At 37.4% G+C, this 18,504-nt stretch overlaps 1 protein-coding gene across 13 annotated transcripts in view; it reads left to right on the forward strand.

The window, feature by feature from the left end:
- EIF4G3 (eukaryotic translation initiation factor 4 gamma 3) overlaps positions 1–18,504 on the forward strand; it is a 338,415-nt gene that overhangs the window by 140,102 nt on the left and 179,809 nt on the right. Inside the window, exon 1 of one of the 13 annotated variants that reach the window (XM_035019584.1) lies at positions 13,654–14,398. The exons of the other annotated variants lie outside the window; for them this stretch is intronic. The gene's annotated coding sequence lies outside the window, so the exon portion shown is untranslated. Of the gene's footprint in view, positions 1–13,653; positions 14,399–18,504 lie in introns of those variants that run through there. 13 annotated transcript variants of the gene reach the window in all.

Below are 18,504 nucleotides of genomic sequence, written 5' to 3' on the forward strand. Positions count from 1 at the left end.
ACATAATTTTGTATTTTCCATAATCTTAAACATAATGTGGGAGTAAATAACAAAATCTATTTATTTGGAAGTTTATAAATCTCTTGAATTAAAGATAAAACCCAAACTGTGAATGTTATCTTTGGAAATGAATGAGAGCTATCACTTCATATAAGATTTTGTGAATCCTATTCATGCGAATAAAGTGGTATTCAGAGGAAATGTTTAGTCTTAAAGGCATATAGTAGAAGATAAAAAATTGAAAATAAATGAACAGATGATCTGAATGGAAGATTGTTACATTATGCTTTGGGATTGTAGGTTTTATTTAATTCATACCCGAGCTTGGTGTACTTCTTGTTATGATGGTGTTGATTATAAACACAGCTGTAAATTGCTATAGTGCTTTATCTGTTTTAATACTAGGAATCAAGAACTTTTGTGTAGTAACTAACTTTCCTTTTAATACTTTAAGCTTTGAGTTGGCCAGTTTATGTCTACTGTGATTCAGAATATGCTCCTTTTGATAATAGCAAACTTAATGCTGGGGTCAGAAAATTCGTATGGGTGAGACAGAGAGAATATATTTGCATGTCACTAATGATTAGTGATGTTGATCTTTTCATGTGCTTATTGGTCATTTGTGTATATTTTTTGGAGAAATGTTTATTTAGGTCCTTGGGTTACCAAGAGGAAAGGCATGTTTAGAAGGGATGATAGATATACTTGCTAGAATGTGAGCAACAGGTATCAATAACAACCTTATCAGGGTGGGAAAAATCCCTGAAAGTCCAACTGCTATGTTCAAAAAGACATTGAAAAATTTCAAGGGCTGTTAAGGTTCATAGAGCGTATTAAGGTTCACATTGAGAATTAGAGAAGTTGGATGTGGAAGTGATGACTCAGAAGCCAGCTGGCTTATTTACATAACCATTTGGCAACTTGTAAGAAGGAAGAGAAGGAGCAGAAAAACTGGAGGCTGACCAACAGGCAAAGAGAATAAATATCAAAGACCTAGAAGGCATTGTTCTACTATCTCTTTGGTTTTGAGAGTGATTATCTTTTAGCTTCCATAATAGTGCAGTTTTAGGGAGATATAAAACCAAAAGAGGAAAACAAAAAACCACTGTTGAAATGCATACTAGAAAATGAGATTATAGAACTTTGTACAATTTATAGAAAAGATTAAAGCTGTTAAAAGCTGGTTGCATACAGAAGGCACCCTTCACTGAATCTTTGTGTTCTGCTTAGTTTGACTTCTCCAAAAGCCTTAAGAAATACAGTTTTCTTGGGGCGCCTGGGTGGCGCAGTCAGTTAAGTGTCTGCCTTCAGCTCAGGTCATGATCCCAGCTTCTTGCTCAGACTCCCTGTGCCTCCCTCTCTTTGCCCCTCCCTCCAGCTTGTGCTCTCTCTCTCACTCTAATAAATAAATAAAATCTTAAAAAAAAAAAAAAGGAAATACAGATTTCTTGAAGAATGGCCATCCTTAGAGTGTCTTTGAAAAGATTATCTTACATGAAAAGCCATTGTTGTAACAGTCTCTATAAGTAGATCTAATATGGTAGGAATCAGAATAATAAATTCTCAAAAATTTCACCGTTTGAACAAATAGACAGTGGTAGGAAGACCTGACTGTGGAAACATTGAGAAATAATTTTAACTAAAAGCTGTCCTTTGTAACATAATTTGAATTATAACAGTGTGAGCTAGTGTGTACTCATCAGATTATAGTATTTAAGGATAATGTCTTGGTGATAGATTGCTTTATAGGTTAGAGTTTTCAGAGCACTTCTCAGTTCACTGTATTATATTATTAAAGAAACACTATGAGATAGATAGGATCATTCCCATTTTATATATTGGGAGGTTTGAGTGGGAAATATGAAATGATTTGCTTCAAGACCTTAGGTAGCATTAGTAAGGGATCAAGTCCATATCCCTAGATCCTAACTCTTGGCACTCTTCCTTGCTTTCTCATAATTCACCATAGTACTTTATTTCAGGTTTAGTTTAAACAAACTCTGCTTTCATAAATACTTTTGGGAATACTACAACCACCGCTTAACAACGTTATTTTTATGAAATAGTAAAAACAGTCACCTGAAGCAACTTAAATTTGCAAACTTGGGGCTTTATAAAAATTCAGCCACATAATATTTAGACTTCTGGTTCTTAAATGTAGAGCCACACATCTAAATCTGGAATTCAAGAAATTAGTGGAGAAGGAGCTAGTCTTAACAGAGATTCAACAGGACCTGGAGTGAAGATTCTATCCAGTGTGACAAATGAATGGGATGGGGAGTCTGGCTAGGAATGTTTGTATGAAAAGTAGGAGAAGAAATCAGAAACTAAATAAAGATGGGAGCAATGGAGGGAGAAAAGTAGTAGAGAAGTAGAAAGAACAGAAGGTGAGGTGAATAGCGGATACGGACATTGGAAGCACAGAGCCAGCAGTGCGCAGATTATAGAATACCTTTGCTACCTGGGAATTCAGTGATCCAGGCACTGAATTCTCCCTTATAGGCAGACCAGTGCTTTTAGTCCAGTAGCCTGGAGGACCTGGTACTGGGTTGTTAGGCTGTGTAGGGAAAAGCTAAATAAGGAAGAGTATATAGTATTGTGGGAAAGCAAGTAGCCTGTCAGATCTAGGTATATTGTTTTTTTTGTTGTTGTTGTTTTGTTTTTTTTAAGATTTTATTTATTTATTTGACAGAGAGAGAGACAGCGAGAGAGGGAACACAAGCAGGGGGAGTGGGAGAGGGAGAAGCAGGCTTCCTGCCGAGCAGGGAGCCCGATGTGGAGCTCGATCCCAGGACCCTGGGATCATGACCTGAGCAGAAGGCAGCCGCTAACGACTGAGCCACCCAGGCGCCGCAGATCTAGGTATATTGTGAAAGCAGTTCTATCATAGGAGTCCATCATTGTCTAGGTGGAAAACCATAGCATTTAAGTGTTGAACTTAAGTATAAAGAATACAGAAATAGTGGTAAACTTAGGCAATGCTTTCCTGTTCCATATAATGTCACTGCTCAGAAATTGGAAGCGTATCAGTGGTTCTCATCCTGGCTGCCATTAGAACATTCCGATGTCTGGGTCTCATTCTTCAGAGATTTGCATTTAATTGCTTGGGATGGGGCCCAAGGTAATTCCAATGTTGAGAAGAAAACTGTGGAACAGGAAATACCCACTCCCTAAATGACACTTCTTAGGTGTTCTTTGCTGGGAGTAGCTTTCAGTGAAAGGGAGTACTTTTAGATGACATACAAACTCAATGAATTGGGCCATTTCTTAATTTAGGGAAGGTGGCTTTGAGAAATCACTTCTGTCTGGTGTCTACAGGAAACCGTTAATAACTGCTTACTGGTGATATACTTTGTATCACAGTCTATATTCAAAAGGTTTTTACACTATTGCTACTGTATACTGATTTATTTTGATGATAGAACAAAATTCTATCCTGACAGGTGTTGTATAATTGGGCCTTCTGTTACAAGCAGAGGAAGAACACACTGGTTGCAGGTGCTTTTGGTGTCAGTACAGTCAACTCTTCCTGGATTTACAGCTGCAGTACGTTGTTTTCAAATTTTAAATGGCAAGGTTTTCATTCTTCCATATAACTAGTATAGTATCTGAATCATAAGTAAGTCCTTAAATCTTTGATGGATGAAAATAGCCCTAAATGAAATATTCCAGAAGTGTCACTTTGTGGCTGTTTGCATGGTGCTTTAGTTGGCTAAACAGACAAGTTTCTATATAGTTCAGCAAAACTTTATTTTACAGGTATAAACTTAACTAAAAAAGAGCCAAATACTCTACTGTTGAATCTTTAGAGAGCTGGCTCTGAGGAGGTTTATTTTGAGGAAGTGTGTGGGAATCTTTTCTCAGTATTCCAGCTGTCCTTTATCATGAATTAAATGTTTTTAAAGATTGTATTTATTTATTTTAGAGAGAGTGAGAGAGGGCCTGCCCATGAACAGGGGCAGGGGCATAGAGAACAGGGGAAGGGACAAGCAGACTCCCTGCTGATTGTAGATTGAGGAGCTGGTGGCTGGGCTCCATTCCTGTACTGAGAGATCATCTGACCATAGCGGAAGTCAGAAGCCCCATGAATTAAATATTTAAGATTGGATTCCTAAGCTGGAAAAGTCCTTGGTCAGGATACCATGACAGGGGTTTAGGGTTTTAAAAATCAGTTCAGAACTATATTGAAATTAGAATTTATTGCCTTTTCTTAGCAAATGGTTTCATTTTCTGGTCTGAATATTCTCTGAACAGAATCCACAAGTAAGCGTTACATAAAGTCATGGTAGTTAGGTACAAAGAAGTATAGTCTCTGAGTAACTGATTTTATATGGTAAGGTATTTAAAGAAATGTAATATGAGAGATTAAGGTTCATCTTTTTTTTGTGCTAATTATTTCAGTTTACAGAATATGTTGTGAAATAAGTTTGTCAAAATTGTCTCATTCTAGAGTTCTGTTTATTTTGGTAATTATTTCTAGTATTGAGTTGATCAGAAGACTGGTATAACAGGTACAGCTGTTGAGATGGGTGATGAATGATAGTAAAGTACACTTCAGTTTGTGTAGAGTAATGGTCATTAAATATCTATTTGTGAGGTAAGAAAGAGTAAGAGTAATTGGATGGTCCGAATGCAGAATGAAACACATATTATGACTTAATGAATAGTTGAATTGCCTAAAACATTCATTTAAAAATGTCCAAAAGCCACAATTAAGTAAGAGCAGTGTTTGTGTTAGATAACATTTAAAATATAGCCCTTTTAATTTTCTAACAATCATGTCTCTGGTGTTGAAAAGAGATTCCATTCAGAAATGAATACTCTCTGCTGGAGTACTTCTGAAGAGGCCTCGAGTACAACCTAACAGTTGAACAGTGATAGAGTCCCAGCAAGATTTTCTCTACTGATTTAAATTTAAAAAGAGATTGATCCTATAGTCTTCCCATTTTTTCTAAGGCAGAGAGCTCCACCGTGACATCCAAAGTATAAACCACAGGAAAGAATTCTCTTTGCTACAGTATGAAGGCTGCATTACAGAAAGTGAAGTTTCTTTTTAAAAATACACTTGGGTCAGGGTCACCTGGGTGGCTTAGTTGGTTGAGCCTTTGCCTCTTAATTTTGGCTCTCAGGTCATGATCTCAGGGTCGTGGGATCAAGCCCCGCCTCAGACTCCACGGTCAATGGGGAGTCTGCTTGGGATTCTCTCTCCCTCTGCCCATGTCTCCCCCCTCCCCCGCCCCACCCCCGGCTCACTCTCTCTCAAATAAATAAATCCTTAACAAAAAATACAGACCAGGTTATGAATCCCAGGTCTACCTCTTGTTAATTATGAGAACTTGGATAAGTTACTCCCTCCAAATGGAACTTTTTGGTTTTCCTGTGCCAAGCAAGTTATGTTTATACTCTACCTGTAGTCTGTTAAGTGTGCCATAGCATTATCTCTAAAACAAACAATATATGTAACCTTAATTTAAAAAGACTTTATTGCTACACATAATTGCTAACCATCCTAAGCTTTGAGTGAGTGAGATGAGATAATCACTCATCACAGATCACTATAACAAATATAGTAATGAAAATATTTGCAATATTGTAAAGTGACACAGAGACATGAAGTGAGTGAATGCTGTTGGAAACGTGGCACCGATAGACTTGCTTAACGTAGCATTGCCACAAAACTTCAGTTTACAGTAAAAGCGGTATCTGCACTGTGCAATAAAGTGAAACACAATAGGTACAGGTATGCCTGTACCTACATCACAGGATGGTGTGAGAATTAAATCAAATAATGAACGCAGAGGTCCTGAAAGCTCAATAAATGTTCATTGCATTTCCTGTGCTAAAACAGTTTTGGAGTATTTAACATTGTTTTTTAAGTTTGTTTTTATTTTCCCACTGTTGTGTGTGTTTTTGAATTTTTATTTAAATTCTAGTTATTTTACATACAGTGTGATAATTAGTTTAGGTGTGCAATGTAGTGGTGCAACAGTTCCGTACACCCATATGCTCATCACAACAAGTGCACTCCTTCATCCCCCGTCACCTGTTTTACCCATCCCCCCTGCCTCTGGTAACCATCCGTTTGTTCTCTAGAGTTGGAATTAATTTAGGAAATGAATTATTTGTCTTCTCTGGCATGACGTTTAATGCCATGTTTATGGGACTTTTTCTAAACACTTCAAAATCATCTCACAACTGTTCATTAGTGCTGAAAACCAGACCTTGCTATATAGGCACTTATATCATTAGATATTGTTGTCTTATATTATTAAAAGATTTAATTATTAGTTTGACTATCAGTGTATTTATTTTGCCTGATATGTTTCCCCTGCAGAATTATTTTAAAAAAAGCAAAACACACGCACGACTTACACCTCAGGCAAAGCTGGTATTTAGAGTGGTTTAGAAATCCCATGGTAACCACTCAGTAAGCCATGGTAATGACCTTGATGGTATCCAGAGACACAGTGAGGTTTATCTGTGAACTTTTCCAGAAATCATTCAGCATTGTTAACTGTCAGGCAAACATTATAGTACATGAAAAGGAAAAATTCTATCTAGTAGGCACATCTATTATTTGCTTTGAGAAACAGTCCTCATTGCCTTATGATGTATTTGGAAAAAAGTCCAAGTGCACCGTTTCTGGTTTATGCATGCTCCGTTTTATTTTGTTAAGTGTATTATGGCCTCTCGCTGGTTCTTCTTTACCATATTCTCCTCTTTTTGCTGTTTGCTCAGTGCTCTATAGAATCCTGGGCAAAAGAAATTAAAGGTGGCGTCTGATCCATTGCTGTTAAGTCTTTGAATAGAATTAACTCTTTTAATAGAATTCAAGATGAAAAAATTTGAAAATCATACCTGAAATGATAACATGACATTTCTATAGTATGTTTTCGCCCTTATTGTAAATCAGTATCATAAAACATTTATTTCAACAGCTGAAATATTTTTTCCTAAATAAATCAAAAGCAAAGCAAGAATTGTTCTGCTTTAAGACCGTAATGGGAGAAGTGGGGTGAGGAGAGATGATACACTATCTATTAGTATTTGGGTAGATTAATTGTATTTTGTTTTACCTGAAGCTTCATTCAGATTTATTTCAAGTCATTTATTAGAACCATGTTTTGGATTAAGTGACGTTGATTTTTAACATACATATTTTTAATTTATTAGATGAGACATGTCATTGAGAATGAACGATTTTATAGAACTAGTAATAAGACAAATGTCATGAAAATGTCTGGAGAGATTTTACTGGATTTTTATGAGAATTAAGAATAATAAATTAAATTTTTGCAGGAAAATGGCTGTGCTGTATTCCCAGTGTTACGGCTGTAAGACAGTGTTAAAAGTGACCTAAATAAGATATAGGAGTCCATATAGATTTATTGCACTAAATAGGACTTATGTGGTTTAATTTTCCTTTAAACCTTTTTTAAAGCTCTCTTATTGACTGCATGTCCTTCCTGCTTACCAGGGTTTATTATTAAGATGATCTGGTTGAAAAAATAGCCAGATTTTTTTAGAAGGCCATTTTTCCCACAAATAATTTGGATGCCAGGTATTTGTATAGTGCATACTGTGTGCTAAGCACAAATGACTTTTTTTGGAAAAGGCCATCTCATGAAGTTAAAGTGTGATAATTATTTTCCTTATAAATTTCCAACTCTGTATTTAAGCCACTTATCTCTGAGAAGATGAAATATTCCAAAGTTTATGTGACTATTCTCTAAACTCCAGAATATTTCTAGAATCAGTAAACTTGCCTTCTGCTATTTATTTGCTTATCTGCTTATACTTTTATTCCATAGCCTGTAGAGTGCTTGTAGAATCTCTGCTACTGGACCTTCTGGAAAGGTCCAGTTATCAGGTTTCTGACTTAGCACCCTTTCCTCCAACTCTCTCACCCTCCCACTGTCTCCTCGGAGTTACCTTTATGTAACTTACTTTCCTTGAAATCCTAGGAGGCAGGCATTGTTCTGACCCTTCCTAAGTCCATGCCCTTGACCCATGTGCAGTAAAATGCATATACTGCTTTTCTTATTACTATCATCCCTAATTTTGCTGGGCAGATTTCCCCATTCTTTGAGGATTTTAGCATTTGGCTCACAATTTATTTCTCCACTTTGCTTTCTGCCATCTACCATGAGGACTTCTGGAATTCATTTTTGGCCCATCCAACCATTGCTGTGGGCTCTTAGATTCAGCCTTCCTTCTCTCACTTCCCCAGAGCAAACATACGTGGATACATGGAGTGCAACCCATATGGACACAGTCTTGACCTGCATTGTCCAGGACAATAGCCATGAGAGCTACCTGTGGCTTTTGAGCACATGAAACAGCTAGTGCAAATTGAGATGTGCTGTAAAGTGTAAAACACACCAAATGTCTCAGTTTTTATAATGCATACAGGTTGAAATTGTGGGTATATTGGGTTAAATAACATATTACTAGAATTAATTTTGCCTATTTATTTTTACTTTTTCTAATGTGGCTTCCAGAAATTTTTAAGTTAGTTATGTGGCTTGTGTTTCCATTGAAGAGTGCTGGTCTCGATCTGCTCTCTACATAGAACTATTCTGCTTTTGAGTTTTGGAAAGTCTAAAAATTATCTGAGCACAGCCTCCAGCTTCTGCCTTTCCCATGTTCTGTCCTATTGTACCTGTTTTGCAGCCTACAACCCTTTAATTCTGTAATCCCTTTCTAGTCTCAATATGACAAGTTCCTTCCCACCTTCACATTCCTCTGGTTTAGTCTTGATCCTATCATTAATCACTGTTAACCCCCAGGTCCCTTTCTTTCCTCAGTTTCTTTATTTTGCCAGTCCCCATCCCTGAATCAGTCTAACCTAGTAGATATTTTCTTCTATTCTGGCTCCCAAGATGCAGGGTTCTGCTGTAGAAATTCAAATACCTGTGTTGATGGACTTTGTAAAAAAAAAAAAAAGGGGGTCTATTTCTTAGTAAAGCTAAACTAAGCTAGACTAAGTTGTAATTTAACCCTTTGGTAAGCCTTTAATCATCACTAACTGACTTCTAGTTATATCCTGCACTGTGCTTTTATCTGCACCAGTGTGGCCACCAACAACCTGATAGGCTGTACACTGTATAGCTCCTGAAGTCATGCATTGTGGTAGCCCAGCTTCACCATCTCTAATCCTTCTGCTTACTTTTGGTGGGAGCTCCTACTGTTTTAAGAAATTATTGTGAGGGGCCCCTGGGTAGCTCAGTCGTTAAGTGTCTGCCCTCAGCTCAGGTCATGATCCCGGGGTCCTGGGATCGAGCCCCGCATCGGGCTCCCTGCTCAATGGGAAGCCTGCTTCTCCCTCTCCCGCTCCCCCTGTTTGTGTTCCCTCTTTCGCTGTGTCTCTCTCTGTCAAATAAATAAAATATTTTTTAAAAAATTGTGAAATACATAATCTTACAAGAGAGTTTACTATAAAACGTTTGGTTTGAAAATACAATAATAAAATAAATAACCACCACTCACCATAAGAAAATAATTACCAATATCTTTGAAGCCCTGATGTGCTTCACCTTTATCTCAACCCCCTCCTTTCTTCCTACAGGGAACCATTATCTCGAATTTTACGTTAATCAGTGTTTTGTTTCACCACTTGTGTTGGTTTCCTTATACTTCCGTTGATGTCAGCAGATTGAATTTCACATTCTGAATTAGCCATTATATATGTGACCTTGGGCCAGTTACTTTATGTCCACTGAACCTGTTCTTATTTTTTTAAAGTAAACTCAACCTGCAATGTGGGGCTGGAACTCAAGACCCTATTATAGAGTCACATGTTCTACCTGCTGAGCCAGCCAGGTGCCTCTGTTTTCTCATTTTTAAAATGATTTACTGTCTCAGTTAATGAAGCATCTGGTTCTTTACTTATTTATTTATTTATTTTTTGAGCATCTGACTCTTGATCTTAGGGTCATGAATTTAAGCCCCACGTTGGGCGTGGAGACTACTTTAAAAAAATAAAATAAATTATTTACTTCATAGAGGTTGTATATAATTAAAGTAGATATGTGACTGGTAGTAAACAGATTCTCAATAAAGGGAGTTTAGGCCCCACCTTTCAGAAGCTCCATCTTTGTATTTTAAAGATTCATTTCCTAATTTGGTCTTTTTTTTTTTTTTTTTTTAAGATTTTATTTATTTATTTGACAGAGAGGGACAACGAGAGAGGGAACACAAGCAGTGGGAGTGGGAGAGGGAGAAGCAGGCTTCCCGCTGAGCAGAGAGCCTGACGTGGGGCTCCATCCCAGGACCCTGGGATCATGACCTGAGTCGAAGGCAGATGCTCAACAGACTGAGCCACCCAGGTGCCCCTGTTATTTGGTCTTATATCCTGGGTGATCTCAGCCACTCTTGCTGCAAGGACTGTTTGTTGGTTTTATGCTGCTGATTCCTAGATCCCTCTCTGTAGATGACTATGCTCTGTACATGTGTAATTGCTCTCTATGCATTTGTACCTTAGGGTTTCTTCAACAGTTAAAACTCAGCATAATACAATTGAATTTATCACTTTTTCAAACAAAGCAGAGAAAACAGCTAATGAAAAGAAAGACATTAAATTAAAATAACCTTGATATGTTTGAGGGAAATAAATACAGACCATGTGGCTGAAGAGTAACAGGATATGAGGTGAGGTCCCAAGAGGTGGCCTGGGGCCCAGTCATTTTTGGTTTTATAAGTATTCTTAGGTACCCATCCTCAAACCTTGGGGTGTCTGCTTCCTTACCTCTTATATAGTCGTGAAGAAAGTCCTGCTGTTTGAGTATGCTGATTATCTCTCAAATCTGCTTCCTTTGTCTAGATTCGTTGTGGTAGACTAGATTCTTTTTTTTTTCTTTAAGATTTTATGAGAGAGAGAGAGAGAACTTAGAGCACGAGTTGGGGGGCAGAGGGAGAGGGAGAAGCTGACTCCCTGCTGAGCAGGGAGCCCCACACGGGGCTCAGTCCCAGGACCCTGGGATTATGACCTGAGCCGAAGGCAGACAAGACACTTAACTGAGCCACGCAGGTGTTCTGTGGTAGACCAGATTCTTAATCATCGTGTGCATAGACTATGACTATTACAGTAGCTCCCTGACTCTCATCTGTGACGCAGATCTCTTTTCTAGGACTAGTTACTGTTGTAATAGTTCTTTTTATTTAACAAATTCAGTGATATTGCTGCCTTGTTCAACATCTCTTGGGGTTGCTTTCAAGGTAAAATCCTTACTTATTTTTACACATCTTTTTAGTCTGGCCCCAATCTAATTCTGTGGCTTCACTCCTCACCTGCCACTCTGCTCTGCCATTCCTGACCTGTTTCAGGGCTCAGCAGATAAGACCTGCTTTTCCAAGTCTTCATGCTGCTGTTCCACTCGTGCCTACATATGGTGCCTCTCTCCTCATGTGGCTGACTCCCCTCATCCATCCACCCATGGCTGAACTGTTACCTGTGGAGGCTCTCTGGAAATCTTCTCCGAGGAAGAATTAATCCATTTCTGCTTTGCTTTTTGACGTGGTTTTCACACTCCTTATAACATTTTCTATATTCTCTTACAGTTGAGTTAGGTAAATTGTAAATCTCTTGAATATAGGAACCATGTCTTTTTCATCTTTATTTCTATGATTCTAGTTGATGCTGAATAAAAAAGTTGATGAATCGCTACATTTTAAGTAATGTATGTCTTGAGGGTTTATTTCCTCCCAATTTGAGTGAAAAGCTTTGTGTGTTTAATGTTTTCCATTGATGATACTACTAATTAGGATCCTCAGAGGAAAGGAAATCTAAAGTTTTGCTTTGTAGCCTTGCTATTTTTAGTAGGAGACAAGAACATAGACCACTGCATTCAAGGATGCTTCCAAGGGAAAACCTAGGGTATGTATTGGTAAGTCCAAAACAAGCATAAGCTGTTTGGACAGTGTGGTGATAACTACTTTCACCTCCAGGTCTACTGGAAAGACAAGTTTTTCTCCAAAATAGACCTGACCTAATTGAGTTGAAGCTTGCTAGCCTAATTAGCCTCCTGTTTTTGCTTGTCTTTGTTTTTGTATTGTCAGGAGCACTTGGCATATTGGTTGGGGTGGAGGTAGAACCATGTGATTCCTAAAATGAGCTTTATCATAACCTGGGTGGGAAAGCTTTCAGAGAACTGTAACTTACTAGTGGGAATGGGAGAAGACGCCAAGTGTTGTGGTAAGACAGAAATTTCCACCGAGTTACTGGGAGCAGGAGGACTTTTGGTGGGTGACTCAGCTGTTTTCTAAACCTGTCCCATGTGATTGAGTGTGCATGATGTCTGTTTATTCTCGGCAGAGTAAGTACTAGGGGAGTCACATTACACAGTAGGCATAATGTTTATTTAACCAGCTCTGTGATGATCTAAAAATAGCTTGTAGGGGATTTTTGTTTTCTCACTGCATTTACCAGCATAAGATATAAAAATCATAATGGAGACCCATTGGTGAGGACTTTTCCTTATAGATAACTTTGAATAAATAGTTGGCCAATACTTTTTCAATTCTTTCAATTTAAAGATGAAGGCCTTGGTATAAAGATACATAAAAGGTTAGGAAAATAAGAAAGTCTTCTAATTATCCGGAAAATAATTCTGCACAATTACAATTTAGCTTGTATTCTGGATAGATAAGACATTTTGGGTGCTTCAGGTATTTATGTGCTAAAGTGTTACCTGGGAACTCTGTTTCCTTTTTGTGAGGTTATAGAAAATGTCTTTTTGAAGTGGAAATGTAGTGTGGTATATATTTGCTGGATTTTATGTTAATATTAAATTATGATAGTAATATTTTTACCTTGATTTTCTTGTTTTACTTACCCTGTACTCAAGAGTTGCACCATCATGTACTGTAATTGGGTCTTTCAGTGTGTCAAAATGTTGTTATTATAACCCTGTGTACTGCTTGGCTCTGAAAGAGAAAGCACTTGGAAGTCTCAATGTGTCTAATAATCATAATCTGTTCATTTGTCTGGGAAGCAGTGAGTCACTGTGACTTATTCTTTTTGACATCTGGTGTTCTTGCTGTTTGAGGTGCAGTTTATACAGCATATGAACTTGTGTCTCTGAGGTTATTTCCAAAGGGAAAGGGAAACTGGATTCATTAAGAAAACATGCCAGCATTCTATTTACAATAATGTTTAACTGAGTGGGAGTATTTGATAAGTCTGTTAGCCTGTAAAATTACATTACTTATGATGATTGATGCTCTATGTAAAGTGGGAAATACTTTTTCATGGTTGATGAAAAAATGACTTGTGCATTAAATAATTATTGCATGTATTTGCTTCATTCTTTGTTTCAAAAAATATTAAACATGGGAGGATTTAAGTTTTTATTTTCAATACTAGACTGTTAGAATATTCGCTGGGTTTTCTGTTTTGGCATCTTTTTACATGGTGCTGTCACTAGGAATTTAATATACCTGGAATGGTGTATTAGAATACAGACCTTCTAGGGGTGCCTGCATGGCTCAGCCAGTTAAGCGTCTGCCTTCTGCTCAGGTCATGGTTCCAGGGTCCTGGGATCGAGCCCCACATTGGGATCCGTGCTCAACCGGGAGCCTGCTTCTCCCTCTCCCTCTGCCCGGCACTTGTGCGCTCTCTCTCAGTCTCTATCTCAAATAAAGAAATAAAATCTTAAAAAAAAAAAAAAAAGAATTTACTGCATGTAAATGGAGCCTGACTTGAACACCATTTGAAGATAATTCCAACAATTTCACTGGCTATATGTGTGTGATCCCATACTTGCCCTCATCCTGATAGATACATAACAAGTTGGTCATTTCTCAGTGTTAAAATTATCTGGGTTTGAAACCTAAGGACCAGCCATGATGCTTGGACATGTTGCCAAGAACAAATAAGAAAATGATTTCACGCGGATTCAGCTGTTCCACAGGAGATAAATTCAGATTTATCGAAAGAGAAAGTAGTTCTCCAGTTCTTGTCATATTGGCAGTTGCGACAGATACTCCACTGAACCCTGATTGACACACACAATGTTTTCCTCTGCAATGGAGGATTATTTCTGTTTCCTCTAGTCAATTGCAGTGTTTCTTGATGTCCAGGAAAGGGGGGCTGTTTTTGTTTTCTAATAACACCTCACACTTGTGAGATAGGAAAATACGTATGTTGGTTGGGTCTGATTCTCCTTGTTACTCTCCTTTCTTGGAAATAAAAGATAAGAACATGGTTTTCCCATAGAGGGAAAGGCATTGTGTTTTGTGCACACTGCTAAGTGATTTTCGGATCTGTTAGATGGTTTAGTATAGCTAGCTATCATTGAGTTTCAAGTTGATGACCGTGCTGTAGCAAGTCGTCAGTAGTTTAGGCAGGTTTGCTTTACCAAGTACTGCTTAAAATGCAAGATGTTATAAGCAAGTATATGTAAGTATATATGTACAAATATGTGTGATTCTGACAACTAATTGATGAAGTTGAATAAATTTTGTTGAAATAAAGTTCTTTGTGATCAGACTTTGAGCTAGAGTAATGTTAGATACTTAAACAAAGGTTGATACTTAAAATAAAAATATATTGATACATAAAATTTTTTAATTGTGAGACTAACATGAAATTTATGATCTTAACTTTTTAAATGTACAGTTCAGTGGTATTAAGTAAGTACAGTGATATTTTCTGCCATCTCTCTCCAGAACCCTTTTTTATCTTGTAAAACTGAAATTCTGTATCCATTAATTAACTCCCCATTTGCTCCCTCACAGCTGCATCTGGCAACAGCTATTCCATTCTCTGTCTCTAGATTTGACTAGTAGTTAGATATTTCATGAGTGGAATCATACAGAGTTTTGTCTTTTTGTAACTGGCTTGTTTCACTTAGCATAATGAATGTCCTTAAGGTTCATTCATGTTGAATGTGTCAGAATTTCCTTACCTTTTGTGACTGAATAATACTCCTTTGTATGTATATACCACATTTTGTTTATCCATTCACCTGTTGATGGACATGTCATTCGCTTCCACCTTTTGGCTATTGTGAATAATGCTACTGTGAACCTAAGTTTAAAAATATTCCTTTGAGAACCTTGCTTTCAAATCTGAGTATATATCCAGAAAAGTAGAATTCCAGGACTATACAGTAATTCTGTTTTTCATTTTTTGAGGAACTGTCATATTGTTTTTCATAGTGGCTATACCATTTTACATTACCACCAAAAGTGCACAAGGGCTCCAGTATTCTGTACATCCTCACTAACAGGTGCTGTTTTGTGTTTTCTTTTTTTTTTTTTAGTAGTTATCCTAACGGATTTGATTAGTTATATCACCATGGTTTTGATTTGTATTTCCTTAGTGGTTAGTGATGTTGAACATCTTTTCACGTGATTATTGGCTATTTGTGTACCTTCTTTGGAGAAATGTGTAGTCCAGTGTGTTTCCTATTTTTCGATATGATTGGGTTTTTTTGTTGTTCAATTATAGGATTTCTTTATATATTCTGTATCTTAACTCTTTATTAGATACATGCTTTCCAAATAATTTCTCCAATTTTGTGTTTCTTTTTCACTTGGTGGATTGTGTCCTTTAATTCCCAGAAGTTTTGTGTTTGTTTTTTTTTTAATTGAAGTATAGTTTACATGCAGTGTTATATTACTTTCAGGTGTATAGCATAGTGATTTGATGATTCTATACATAATGCAGAGCTCACCATGATAAGTGTAGTTACTGTCTGTCACCATACAAAGTGTATGCATACAAAGGGAGTCCAATGTGGGACTCGATCCCAGGATGTTGTTATCACGACCAAGCTGAAGGCAGACGATTAACCGACTGAGTCACCCGGCACCGCCCCCCCCAATATATTTTCTTATAATATTTTTATACTTTTAGCTCTTTGGTTTTGGTCTTTGATTCATTTCAAGTTCTTCTTTTTAAAAGATTTTATTTATTTATTTGACAGAGAGAGAGATAGCGAGAGCAGGAACACAAGCAGGGGTAGTGGGAGAGGGAGAATCAGGCTTCCCACTGAGCAGGGAGCTCGATGCGGAGCTCGATCCCATGAGCTGAGCCAAGGGCAGAAGCCCAACGACTGAGCCACCCAGACGCCCCTCAAGTTCATTTTTATATATAGTGTAAGATAGGGGTCCAGCTTCATTCTTTTGCATGTGGTTATCCAGTTTTTTTTTAAACATCATTTGTCGAAAGACTATCGTTTCCCTTCCCCATTGAATAGTCTTGGCACCCTTGTTAAAAATCATTTGACCGTACAAATGAGGGTTTATTTCTGGACTATCTGTTCTCTTCCATTTGTTCTGTATGTCTGTCTTTATGCCGGTACCATATTGTTTTGATTTCTGTAGACTTAAAAGTTTTGAAATCAGGAAATATGAGACTTCCAACTTTGTTCTCTTTTCCAAGATTGTTTTAGCTATTTAGGGTCCCTTGAGATTCCTTATGAATTTTAGGATGGGTTTTTCTATAGCAGCAAAACATGTCGTTGGGATTTTGATAGGGATTGTGTTAAATCTGTAAAATTCTTTGGATAATATTGACTTCTTTACACTATGAAGTCTTCCAATCCATGAACATGGAATCTCTATTTGTGTTTTCTTTCATTTCATTCATTAGTGTTTTGTAGTTTTCAGTTTACAAGTGTTTAACGTCCTTGGTTAAGTTTAATTCTATGTATTTTGTTCTTTTTGATGCTATTGTGAATGAACTTGTTTTCTTAACTTCCTCTTAGATTGTTTATTGCTAAAGTATAGAAACACAGCTGATTTTAGTGTGTTCATTATGCTGCAACTTTGGTCAATTTGCTTAGTAGTTCTAACAGTGTTTTGTGGAATCTTTAGGGTTTTCTAGATCATGGTGTCTGTGAACAGAGATAATTTTGCTTATTCTTTTCTAATTTGGATGCTTGTATTTCTTTCTCTTGTCTGATTACTCTGGCTAGAATGTCCAGTACTATGTTAAATATTTGTGTTCAAAGTAGGCATGTTTGTTGTATTCTTTTTTTTTTTTTTTTTCTTGATATTAGAGAAAAAGCTTTTGGTCTTTCACCATTGAGTATGATGCCAAATGTGGGCTTTTCATGTATGGCCTTTATTATATTGGGGTACTTGCCTTCTATTTCTTGTTTGTTGGGTGGTTTTTTTTTTTTTAATTCTTATGTTAATCCCCATACATTACATCATTAGTTTTAGATGAAGTGTTCCATGATTCATTGTTTGTGCACAACACCCAGTGCTCCATGCAGAATGTGCCCTCCTCAATACCCACCACCAGGCTAACCCATCCTCCCACCCCCCTCCCCTCTAGAACCCTGTTTGTTTTTCAGAGTCCATCGTCTCACATGGTTCGTCTACCCCTCCGATTTCCCCCGCTTCATTCTTCCCCTCCCGCTACCTTCTTCTTCTTCTTCTTCTTTTTTTTTTTTGTTGGGTGTTTTTATCATGAAAGTGTATTGATGTTTGTCAAGTGATTTGCCTGCATCTGTTGAAATGGTCATGTACCCCCCCACTCCTTCTTTCTGTTAATGTGGTGCAATATATTGATTGGTTTTTTAAGTTGAACCATCTTTGCATTCCAGGAATAAATCCCAGTTGGTCATGGTGTATACTTCCTTTAATGTGCTATTGAATTCTGTTTGCTAATATTCTGTTGAGGATTTTTGCATCAGTATTCATTGGAGATATTGGTCTGTACTTTTCATTTCTTATATATCTGTTTTTAATTAGGCTCCACGCCCAGCTGACTGAGCCACCTAGGCACCTCCCAAACCAATCTTTTGTTTGAAGAATTAAATCTGTTTATATTTAAAGTAATTGTTGTCAGGAAAGGATTCACTGTTGCGATTTTGTTATTTTCTTTTGTTTTTGTTTTTAAGGTTAGATTTTTAAGTTATCTCTACATCCAACATGGGACTTGAACCCTGAAATCAAGAGTTGCATGCTCCACCGACTGAGCCAGCCAGGCACTCCATTTTTAAATTTATTTTATGACTTAAACTCTCTCTCTCTCTTTTTTTTTTAATCATTTCCCCCCTTACTGTCCTCCTTTGTACTTAGTTGAGTTTATGTAGTGGCATGTTTTGAATCACTTCTCATTTCCTTCTTGTGTATATTCTATAGATGTTTTGTTTCTGATTACCATGGGGGATTACATGTAACATCTTAAAGTTACAGCCATCTATTTTAAACTGATAACAATTTAACTTAAAAATAACTTACAAAGGGCGCCTGGGTGGCTCAGATGGTTAAGTGTCTGCCTTCGGCTCAAGTCATGATCCCAGGGTCCTGGGATCAAGCCCCACATCGGGCTCCCTACTCGGCGGGAAGCCTGCTTCTCCCTCTCCCACTCCCCCTGCTTGTGTTCCCTCTCTCGCTGTCTCTCTCGGTGTCAAATAAATAAATAAATTCTTTAAAAAAAGTAATAACTTACAAATGCTCTACTTCTTTTCACCTCTTCCTCCTCCCTCTTTTATGTTCTGGTGTCACAGATTATATCTTTCTGTATTTATATACAGTGACATAGAT

Source organism: Mirounga leonina, unplaced genomic scaffold (assembly GCF_011800145.1).
Source record: "Mirounga leonina isolate KUSES-001 unplaced genomic scaffold, KU_Mleo_1.0 Mir_173, whole genome shotgun sequence".
Classification (NCBI taxonomy): domain Eukaryota; kingdom Metazoa; phylum Chordata; class Mammalia; order Carnivora; family Phocidae; genus Mirounga; species Mirounga leonina.